This window comes from Zonotrichia leucophrys, chromosome 4 (assembly GCF_028769735.1).
Source record: "Zonotrichia leucophrys gambelii isolate GWCS_2022_RI chromosome 4, RI_Zleu_2.0, whole genome shotgun sequence".
Taxonomy (NCBI): domain Eukaryota; kingdom Metazoa; phylum Chordata; class Aves; order Passeriformes; family Passerellidae; genus Zonotrichia; species Zonotrichia leucophrys.
The window spans coordinates 19,124,705-19,136,833 of NC_088173.1; positions in this window are offsets into that span (position 1 = coordinate 19,124,705).

Genomic DNA, 12,129 nt, shown 5'->3' on the forward strand with positions numbered 1-12,129 from the left:
GCATGCGCTGACTAAATTACTGATTTGACTTCTGTCTCCACTAAAAGTACCACATCAAAGCTCAAATAAGGCTGCACTCTACATAATTTTATTAGCTGTGATAAACCAAAGACAAATATAGAAATTTAACTTTTTAATCCTTTTAAATGTTTTTTTTTTCAAATAACTGTGTGCTTTCTCAAGTCTTATTTTACCATTTGTTCATTCATGAACCATGGAGACTCAAATTTAGCGTGAAATAGAAATCAATGGTTACCATTCCTAAAACATTTTTTTGCCATTTTTGTCATAGCAGTTTAAATGGAGCAATTTGTGTAGTTTAAGTAGTAGTTTTAAAATCCATAAAGAGCTTCCTGTAAATTAAATTTGTGTGTTAATGCAATTTGCACTTCAAATGCATTTTCAAATTGATATGTTTTCCAGCTGAGCTGATGAGTTCATCAATTCAAATTGTAGCACTTAGAATGGTTGGCTTGTGCAAGAGTCTTGAAAACACTTCTTCATCAACTAAAGCCTTAATTGAGCTGCTTCCACAAAGATATATTAATTTGCAGTTACTTGTGAGACACATATATATACGTATATGTGTGTGTATATATATATGTGCGTGTGTGTGTGTGTGTGTTTATATGTATGAGTTCAGCTGCTGCTCCTAAATTGCTTGCCTTGAGCATCTCTGATGTGGTGTAGTGTTCAAGATTTTATTTCCAAGACGTTTTTAAATGAAGATGGGATTTTGCCAATTCCATTCACTCTCTTTTTAACAATACAGTTTAGAGAATTCACAGAGCCAGAGACTTGGAGAGTTTTTTCAATGAGCTGCACAACACAAGCCAAAGCCATGGGCAGGTTGCAGAGTGGGAATACTCCAGCATTTGCTTAGTTTCAGGATGGCTGTGACAGTTCTTTCCCAAGTCATCCCTGAGGTTGGCTGTATCAAGTGCGAGGCTGGGGCGTTGCGTGATTCACTTCTGCTTGGCTGATGGATGTTCCCTTAGGGACTGAAGTCAGCCAGGAAAAAATACATTTCAGGTTTAAATAGGACTGTGGCTTGAGCTGATGCAGACATGCTCTGAGGAGAAGAGAACCAATTGGGTCTTTGACATTCCCTAACTTTTGCTGTATCCTGCACACAGTCCTGACAGTAATGTCTCCCCTAGGGGAAAGGATGAAGTATGCATTTTGGCTGTGTTCTTTATGTAGAATAAAACTTCCCTAAATTCAAATTGTAGGCTAAAAGACTGTGGCTCTATCTCTCTTGAAAAATTTTAAATCTCAAGCAATACTTCAGGGATGCCATAATTTCCTCCTATTGCCTTCCCCATCAGCAGTCAAATGTTCTTATTGTTGTTTGTTTTATTGCTGCTACAATTATTCTGAATGCTGTCAGAGAAGTTTTGTAAAACTAAGGTATGTAGCCTTTTTCTGAAGGGATTGATTTGGTGTGGATAGAGAAAGGGCAGAAAACCTGAGGTGCATTAATGATGAAACACAGCTCTGTCTATTGTGGAGCTCTACTGACTTGAGCCCCCCTTAAAACTGATTTTTATAAACTGCTGTTGCTGTTATATTTCCTCTAAATTCTGTTTCTTTCTTTGTAAGGAAGTGTTTAAGAGAAGACTGGACATGACAGTTACTGCCATGGCCTAGCTGACATGGTGATATTCAGTTAAAGGTTGGAGTCTATGATCTCAAGAGGTCTTTTCCAATCTGTTATTCTGGGAATCTGTAACAATTCTTGATAAAGATGTCTGAAAGATAGAAATAAAATGCAATAATCTGCCATAATTATAGCACATTGAATTGAGCCTTTCCCACTGACCTTAATTTTGATAACTTACAGAGCCATTTGGAGTATTTTAATCCTCTTCTTTAAACATTTTAAGAGGAACCTAAAAGATTAAGTCTATGGCAGTTGAGCTCAAAAGCATATATTTGGACATAACATTTGGCATACTTTTATGTCTTTTAATTATTAGAAATATGAGTATACTTTTTTTAATAGTCAGTAGTTTAAAGCCTTATTTAGTAAACCTGTATTTATTGTTACATTTATGAGAATTATTTCAATAGATATTTAACTTAGTAATATAGCACTTTTTTTCCAGCTGTGGAAAATCTCGATTACACTAACCTCTGTATCCAGTTCCACTGTGGCCTTTAGTACATTAGTTAATGATCACAGTGACCTGAGTAACCTAACTCACTGTATTCACTTAATACTGCTTTGTCACCTTTCCTCAGATGACCACTATTGCCTTCTCTACATTGGACAATCCTCTTTGTCCAGAAACTTCAGCAAATTCTCACTTCACAGACCATGAGGTCAAACACTGCCAGGTGGAAAAGGAAGCACAGTTCAGTCCTGGCCCACAACCTTTGTTAACCAAGCAGTGATACTCTAGTAACTCTTTTGCTCAAATCCATAATGGGCAGACTTTCCACCACAAACCCCCAGTATCTCACTGTACATAACAATAGTGAAGTGTGGATGAGTGCTATATAAGGCCTCCTTCCTCCCAGTAAAATTAAAGAAAGCTTGAGTCAGATCCCACTGTGATTTGTTAAGCTTCTCCAGTTCAGCATAGTCTGTTCTTTCCCTCTGCTGATGATTATCAGGCCCAGCAGAAGGAAATGTTCGCCCACCCTCATAGTTGGGCACGAAGCAGAGCGTCATTGATGAAACTGCTGAGAAGATGGGCGTGAGCCAAGGCACCAGACTCGGAGCTGCAGTTGGTGAGGATATGAACACTTCTTCCATTCTGCTCATTCTGCCACAGTGAACACAATCTCCATCAGAAGGATGGGATATAACAGATGGAGCTATAACTTAAACCACTTTGTAACAGTTCCTAAAGCTCATCTGTCAAGGATGGTGCCAGACTGCTTGTGCAGTGTTAGTAAAAGAAATTTATGTATGAACATACAATGTGAAATAGGCCTGCTGAGGAGCTAAAGCTGTGTAGCCTATAGTGTTTATCTTGCATTAATCAAGTTGTAATGTATTTACTTAGCACTATTTTGGTTTCACTTGCTGGCAAAATCCCCACAAATGTTTTATTCTACCTTACAGCAGATAAAAAGGTGAGAAATGTGTAACTGAAATAATTTACTAATTGTGTAATTTCATGGCTTTTCACACAATAAACCATAGGGGGTTTTCAGAGGATCACAATAATCCAAGGTAAGACACAGGTCAGATCAGTTTCTAGAGTCACTAGCTTTAATAAAGCTATCTATGACACTTCAACACAGGTATTTTCAGCTGAGATTCAGAACACTGGCAAGTCTGTAAGATGTGGGGTGTCCCCTATCTCTCCATTCTGCATTTTACCGTTCTTAGTGGTATCTGAAGAATATGCTGCTCACAGCTACGCTGATGGTCATGGAAATTGCAGGTACCTCATTTCTGGAAATCTTGATGCTTTTGCAGCCTTAGGGAACTGTATTTTCTTGCCATAGGATAACAGAGAGGTCAGAAGGCTTTGTGATCTTTGGCCAGAAGACTGTAGAATAATAGAATGAATTGGGGAAAAAAATGCACTGAAAGCATCTGGGAGTTCTTGTGCATACTAGACAATATATTCTATACTAATTTTCTGTGGCTAAGTTTACTGTTACTGAGGCCTAGAAGTAGCCAAATAAAACAGCAGGGAGGCCTTTTCTATGTTTTTTGTCTCCATTTCTCACTAACATTTTTACATTTGCTCACTCCCTCTTCCAATGGAAGCAGGGGGGAAAGTGCCGAGTACAGCACTGACATGAAGAAAAATACTGAAGGAGGCAGCATGGAGGCCATGGTTTCAGCCACTCTCCCTCCTTTGCCCAGGAGAATTTCAATGACCTCTTGACACCTCCCATGGGACACTTTAAATTGACAAGGGTATTTGCCAAGTAAATACAAAAATTGGCATTAAAATAGTATTGCTTCTGACTTAAACCTCCTAAAGTCAATGCAAGTGAGTTAAGGTTCCCAGAGCAGCTATAATGCACTAACCTCAATCTTGATGGCTGGGTATGTGAATGTGTATCAGGACTGATTAAAAAACTCTTCCAGGCACTCACTAATAGTCACTGGGGAAACTGAAAATAACAATGCCAAAAATTAAGTTACAACTTATTCTGTTTTGTGCTGGTATATTGGTTAAAACTAATACATTTCATGTTATGCAACACTACCTAGAGTCAAAACATTAATTTGTCCTATCAAAACAAAGGGGAAGACATTTCATGTTCATTATAAGCTGATTGGTTATTCTGCAGTGTTTTTGCTGGGGTAAGCTACTCAAGAATGATTGTTGTGACTCTTGGAAAATACTCTGGCTTTATTATAAGCCAGATGCCACTTTTTCCTCTGAAATCTGAAATAGAGAGACATGAGAGTATGTTGTACCTCAAGTGTCTCCATATCATACTCCCCCACACCCAGAGAATACATTTGCTGCCCAGTAACACTTGCTGATCATTATTAACTCTGATCCTGCTTGTTAATAGTAGGATTAATAGTAGGATTAATTCTAGTCCAGGAGACAGGTTGCTAAACAGGAGATCTGTAGTTTAGTACTTGGAATTGTTCCTTTGCTTCCTCCCCAGCATATTTTTTAATTGAGCCTGTAGAGATAAATACATCTGTGCCAATCCTTGCCTCATTTGCCTTACCTTCTCTAATCTTTCCAGTCTTTTTTGCCACAAGTTGCCAAGTCTTCCATGTATGAGGTAACTGTGCCTTCATGTTCTCCATGCCTGTCATATAGAAGAGGATCAGCACAATAAATCCCATAAATAAGAATGCTTCCAGGAGACAATAGCAGAAAAAATGCTCACCAATATGAACTAGTATGCAGTGAAAGACCTAGTACATGCCATTTGCTGACAGTTCTTTAGAGCACAGCTGCCTCAGCTATATGTAAAGACTATGATGTGGATTAAAAAGACATCAGTTTTTTAGCACAGGTGTGACCTTAGAGAAGAATTCTGGTAGAACTGCATTAGCAGTTTGCAGGTTTTTGGCACACTTACCCATTGTCAGTGCTCCAATCCATCCACACACAGGGTTGCTGGTTGCATTTTCTGGGACACGTGGGAAAACATTACTCGAAAATGAATTTGACTATAGTTCATATAAAGTGTCTTTTTAAGAGGTATTTAAGGGCTGATTCTTAGCTGGGGGATGGAATCCAGCTGCCTGTTTTCTTTGGCCCCAAGAGCCAGTTTCATGTGATTTACATTTTCAAAGCTGACTTCACAATGAAAGAGCTTGAGGCTTGGTTTTGAGGCATGACGTGGTTTTTTTGGGATTGGAGTTTCTTTTGGTGGTGGGGGCATGCTAGTGAGTAAATATTTTACAGCCCACATTCCTAGTTCTACAAAATCAGTGACTCCAGGCTGTGGGACAATATAAGTAAGCACAAAGGCTGGAATTTATTGCTAGTAATGATCTATGAGATAAGATTTTTCAGCTAAGCCAGTGCAGAGTTCTCTTGCCAGATGTGTGGGAGTGAAAGTGACACAAATCTTAAAAAAAAAAAAAAGATAAATCTTTGGCAATCCCAGAGTGATTATATAGCCTTGTAGCGCTAGCAGCCTCAGAGAATTCATTTTGTGTCTCAATGTCCTTATTGACTTAGAAGCCAAGTCTCAAGCTTTATGAAAGGAATCCAAAGTAGTGCCATGAATACTCCATAAATTTATCTCACTTCCTTAATCTTATTTTGAACAAAGATAGTTTGGGGTCCTTTTTCCTACACTTCTCTGTTTATAAAGAACTGTGGTAGCAGAATGATAGTGATTCTGCAAAAAAATCACTAGGGAACTTTTCCCATTATTCCCTTACTTTCATCCCAATGTAATTAAAAACTTTCCTTCATAGTCAAGCTACATCATAAATCCTTGGTTTTTGCTTCCAAGATATCACAGACAAAAGCATGGTGCATGGCTGGTACACAGATCACATCCAAACCTCTGCCTACATCCTTTCACAAGTGTACCAGAAAATGCAGAGAACCAAAGCTGAAAAGGACCTTCTGAACCTTTCAGACAGCCAAGAGGCCTAATTTGTGCTAATGGGCTGCAACTTTCCTTGGAGCTGAGGGTACATTCCAAAAAGGGACACTGAAGTCAAGGAAAATGCTTTCCCTTGGTATAAGGATACTGCTTTGACTAGTTTGGAATTAAAATGGTTGTGCACTTTAAATGCTGTAACATATTTAAATTTTTTATATCCTAGTACACAAACTCTTACACAATCTATCTCATCACTTATGTATGACACCGCAGCAGAACTGTTCAAGTGTGGCAGAGATGTTTGAAAAGTAAACATGCTGATAATCCTACTTGCCTGTCACATAGTTCTGCCCAGCAGGCGCTTTTTGTAAAAAAATGCTATTTTAGGGAAATAAATCTCTCTGAAAAAAAGCTAGCTGTGCATTCTTTTAAGAGCTAACATGACAACTTTTTTTTTCTTTTTTTTTTTTTTTTTGCAAACTATCAAACTGTTGCAGCACTTGAAATTCTAAAATAGCTTAGAATTTAAGCTTCTTGTAGATTTTGCTATAAAAACACATGAATTTAATGAAATTCATGAATCCATGAATCCATGTGACATGGAGAGATATCACATATTTATCCTGGAGCATCTTACCAGTCCCTGCTCCTAGGTCTGAGAGTGAAACAGTTACAGACTCTCCTGGGACAAAATCCAAACCAACTCTCTCTGCAGAAGAGATGCAGGTGAAGAGATTATGGTGCTTTTCAACAGATTGACTGATTTGGACAGTAGGAGGAACTGCAGGACTCATCATAAAACGACAGGAACCACACTACAGATACATTATTGCTACACATTTGTCACACTTTAGCTTTCACAAAAGCAAAAGTGGTTTTAAAGAGTTAAGCCTCTGTAAATGCACTTCCAATATCTTCTCTTGGAATAAGACACTCAGGATAAGGTGTTTCCTAAGGCCTGCAGAAAGTTCTGAATTTTCATTATGTTGTCATGCAGTTACCCAAAGGAGAAATAAAATCCTCTACATCACCTTGCAGTAGAGTCTGTGCTCTGAGTGGACATGAAAATTTCTCATCTAGAAAGACTGAAAAGAATGCTTAATATGCTGTAAGGATTTATTTGGTGAGAAAGTGTGAATACATCTGAGGTTCCACCCTGTTACTGACTGGAGGCACCCCAAGGATTTGGCCATGGATGTTTGAACTTGAAGGGTTAATTTGACTGAAGGACCCCTCCAGATAAAATAGCACAGTATTGTGAATTCTTCCCTGGATGTGAAACTCACTGACTAGCTTTGTCGTCTCACAGCACTTGAGAGAGTGAAGCTGTAGTGTATTTCTAGAAGTACAAAGTATAAAAAAAGGCAGAATCTAGGAATTGTAGACCTGACATGACGGATCATCTCCTAAAACCCAAAACCTGCTTCTCTCTGCAGCCCAGATGCAAAAGTGCCACTGAATCTCCTCAGCAATTTTTTCTCCTATCTAAAATTGCAAATTTTAATATTTTTTAATTTTTTTTTTTGGTCAAAAGATACATGTGCCAAGTATCCAGTCTCCAGACATTTGATTTCTTTCAGACACTTTGGTAATGAGGTGTGGTACTGAAGACTAAGTAAACTTTGATGAATGTTGAATATCCTCCTTGATATTTTTGCATATTTAAAAAGAAGAATTATTTGGGCCTTGCAACTCATCTCATCTGTGTGTTTGAACACATTTGGGTGTCCAAACCTCCAAACACTTGTCACAGTGTTCCTCAAAGATAAAACTGGACTTTAGTCATTCTAGCTCACTATCACTGGAAGTGGTTTATTGCAGTTCTGCCTCATCTCAGTCTAGAGTCCGTAACATGATAATATTAATTCAATATTTATATGTTTAGTGGTTTACTGTTCATATGAAAGAGCTTTATCCTGTGACTGGAATGCAGCCCTTGCAAGTGGGGAAAGTACTAATAGCTTTTTAATAGCTTACAATTTGCTAACAATATAGCAAACTATTAAAACAGCATGTAAGCATTCCAAAATGTCTAGGGCAGTCAATAATTCTAACACTACATTCTGAATCACTTACAAATCTGTGGGACACCAGACCTTAATGGGGCTGGGAGATACCAAGAGCAGAACTGAACACATAATCTGGTATGCTCTGTCCCCACCAGAATCTCCCCTGTGGAGAGAGCGCTAATTCCAGAGGGGCAAAGAAGTGTTGGAATCATTTCTGCAGCCTCACAGATTGGGTCTGTAGTTTTTCAGCTGTATGCAAGGAAGGGAAAAGATATTCTGATTTTGGAATAAACTTATTAAGAATGTATTCTAACATTTCTGCTCCTCTTCTAAAATCTTCACAGTTGTACCATCTGGCTTGATTTCTTCAAACATGCATTCTCCTTTGTTTTTCCTTTAACCTTATTTGTAGTAAGGGCAAATTCAAGCTTACTGGTTAATGAGACACAGGCACAATGTTCCCATTAGCATAATGAACATTTAAATCAAGTCCTTGACCAACTACATAACCCAACACCTTATTGCATTTCTACAAGGTACAGCACTGAATGATGCAGCTAGGTTATGGGGATCATAAGCACCCACAAACCCAGCATTTTCCTGTGACTAACCTGGTGGGAATGTCCTGTAACAAGAAGCTCACCCAAATACTGAGTAGTTGTAACATGTTTATTTTTTAATGCCACAGACACTTTTTGTATTGCACATTTCCTCCCTGTGGCTCAAATTAAGTTATTGCAATAGCAGCAATATGTACAAAGTTACAATGCCAGGTTCACCTTATCAGGGAGAACTGCTTTGCAACATGAATGCACAAATGATACTGTTCTCCAGAAAGCTGGAGGCCTAGAACACAGCATAAAAAATGTACTATTGGTACATTTGGCCTTCTAGTTTTTCAACTCATTTCTCCCAACTCCTCACAAATACCAAAACAGCAGAGATTCTTCTGGCAGGATGCAAAAGCCTTAGAAGTACGTTTGTCATTGTTGTAGTTAAAACTAGTTCCCAACCCAGAAAGTGCATTAAGGATAGCCCAAAACTCAGTTTGCCAGCAAATCAACTGGACAAGTATCAACCATGCTGAGGTCCTTGCTGCTAGAATTGTTGCCAACAGTAACTGAGCTAGATAATTTAAAGCTGTTACTAACTGAAAAGAAACAAAAACAAAAAACAAAAAACCAAGACAGCAAAGTAAAAACAAATGGTAACCCCCCTTACCTCCCTGAAGAACTTGAAAACAAAACCACTAACAAACTACAATAAAATAAATCAGCTCTTTGATGGAAAAGGAATGAAGCCATCGAAGAACATCTTTGCTCATTTCCACTGGAGACTGACGAAAGTTGGCCATGGGCAGCCCTTCATGATGTGCTGTACTTGCCAATGTAAAGCCAGCAAGATCAGTGTGGCCATCAGCAGCAAACTTTCACTAAAGGGATGGCAGGGGGAATTTTGCATGGCCTTTGAAAGGCGATGGCCACCATACCTCCAGGGGTCATTTTACAAAGAAATAAGATTAACCTTTTTAGTCTGTGCCTGAGATCTAAACTGCACGGGAAAGACAGGCTAATGTGGACATTACAAATGAAAAAACATGATCTTTTCTGACTAAATTAACAAAAAAAAAAAGCTTTAAAAATATTTTAGTACAAAAATGTAGCTCAAAACAAAAAGATGCTTATGAACCTACAAATTAAATTATTCAGACTATGACTGCCACAAGACACTGTTGCGTTCTCTTTCTGATAGGACATAACACATCTTTTCCATGAGTCTTATTATGTGAGCCTTTTGCAGTTATCTGAAGACTTTCAGGATGGAATTCACAAATAAATTAATTATGCCTTCATATGTTTATTCTTGCAGGCCTGCATTTCTCTACATGGCACTCAGTTTTGTTTTATTACTCTAAATATATATAGTGCTAACATGACTTTTTCAGGCACATGGATTATCCCTACTGTCAAGGGTAACAATCTTCAGGGACATTTTGTAGGATTAGAAGGAAGACTGGATATTATATTGTTCTGTAGTGTGTTAGTGTATTTAGGGCATTAGTTGCCAAATGTCTTTAAGATTTGCATGTTGAAAACTGTGCAATTCTGAAATATACCATATAACTTATCCATTAAATTTCCTAAGAAACTAGATGCAGATAACTATAGAGTGCATCTTCTAGCCCCTCTTCCCAATAATTCATTGGCAAAACCTGATGGAATATCTGGAAAGAGTCTGAGGTTCTAGAGGTTTCATAGAAAACAGTGGTCATATAAAAATTAATCTAATATTGAATGTCCCTCATACAGCAAAGGGTGCAGCAGATGTTGTTCTCTCTTCTTGTAAGCTGCCAACTTATCAATTAACCAGTGCTGGTCAAAGCCAGGAACAGTATAGATTGTCTCACATTTTAAAGACAGAGGAAAACTAAGGGTACTTGGAAATGTGCCAGAAACAGGAATTAATGCAGTAAGGGTCAGTTAAAATAGAAAGTGTGACCGTTTCAGCAGAGTGGGCTGAAGACATGGGGAGAGGCTTTAGGTTGTTCAGCCCAGAGAGGAAAAAGAAGGTATTGGTGAAAGAGGAGTGCAGAGACCACAGTGGGTTTGCTGCACAAAGGATGCAGACACAGAAAAAAGGAAAGAAAATGGTGTTACCAGTTCTTTCTGCTACTGACATTATCTTTTGCTGTTCTTCCTATTGTTCTTTGCTTCTTCCTTTACTCAACAGCTTCCAGGTGAAAAGAAACAACATACATTGGAGGAAAAAAAAAAGTGCCTGAAACCCAGTGACAAAAGTACAATTCATTACACCAAAAACGTGTAAAATACAAACAAATATTAATAGACATTATAATTGTAGAAATCTAGGTGGTTGAGTAACTGGAGGGCCTCATCTTTCAGATCTGTGTTTTTAAGGGATTTCTGCCCTTTGCATCATGTACTCAATAAAAGTTGTGTAAGAAACTAATGAACTGTGCATAAGGATGGGACAATTTCAAGAAATGAGGCCTCCTCATGTAAAGATGTCTGAAGAGTGCAATTCCCTGCTTACAGTTGGTAGCAAAAAAGAATAAATTCTTCAGTGTATCAGCAATTCTGTTCCTCTCAGTGCTGCACCAGAGTATTCCAGGCTGAGTCAAACACTTCATGCGTAAGAGGGCAGTGGCAGACATCTGCACACACCCACACATTTTTTACATGGATGATAATTGTTTGAAAATTAACTACAGCTACTGCTCAGGAAGTAACATATTTACCTGATACTCTTAAGAGTGTTTACTGCTTTGGTTTGTATTCCACAATGTGTTTAGTATTTTACAGACTTTACATAAAACAAAGACCAGCCCTGATAAAGGGGCAATCTTTTTATCCTGCTTCCCTGAACTTTCATCTTGCTTCCCTGGTGCACCACTTGTGTTGTAAATTCCTTTACTATTTTAATAGATATTTTACATTCCTTAGGCAGCAAACTAAGTTTAAACAACAGTAATTGCCTTGCTTACAAAACTATGCTAGAAAGGCTGGCAAATTATGAGATCTTTTGAAGAAGCTAAGTCCAAAAGTGAAATCCAATTGTGAGATGAGACTTGGTTTAGATTCAACAAGTCTCTGTTTCAAATGTGCTGATTATTCTTTTTTCTGTAGTGACAGCACTGACATGGCAAGATAGAGGAATACTATGAGACACAGGAATATTCTTATGTATCAGATGTTTATACCCTTCTATTTATGTTACAATACTCTCTGGAAAGCACAGACATAGACCAGAAACCCATCTGTATCAGTTTTCCTAAACTCCAGAATTCATGGGGGAGGAAACCTTATTTCTTAATGAACTGTACATATTTAGCAGCTTCAATATTTCCACTACTACAACTGAAAAATAAAATAAAATATTAGAGATGAAGTGTGATGAGTACTTACTTGGAAATCCTAATAATCAGAGAATATCATTACCATTGGAAACAATCAAGTTAGCATATCCAGGAAGTAAGACAGAAAAGACTGTCACACTATCAGCTTATCCAAACCTACACAATCCATGCGTGAAAAAGGAAAAGAAAAAAAAAAAAGCAGCAGCGTTTTTACATATACACGCAGAATTCAAGTAAGGA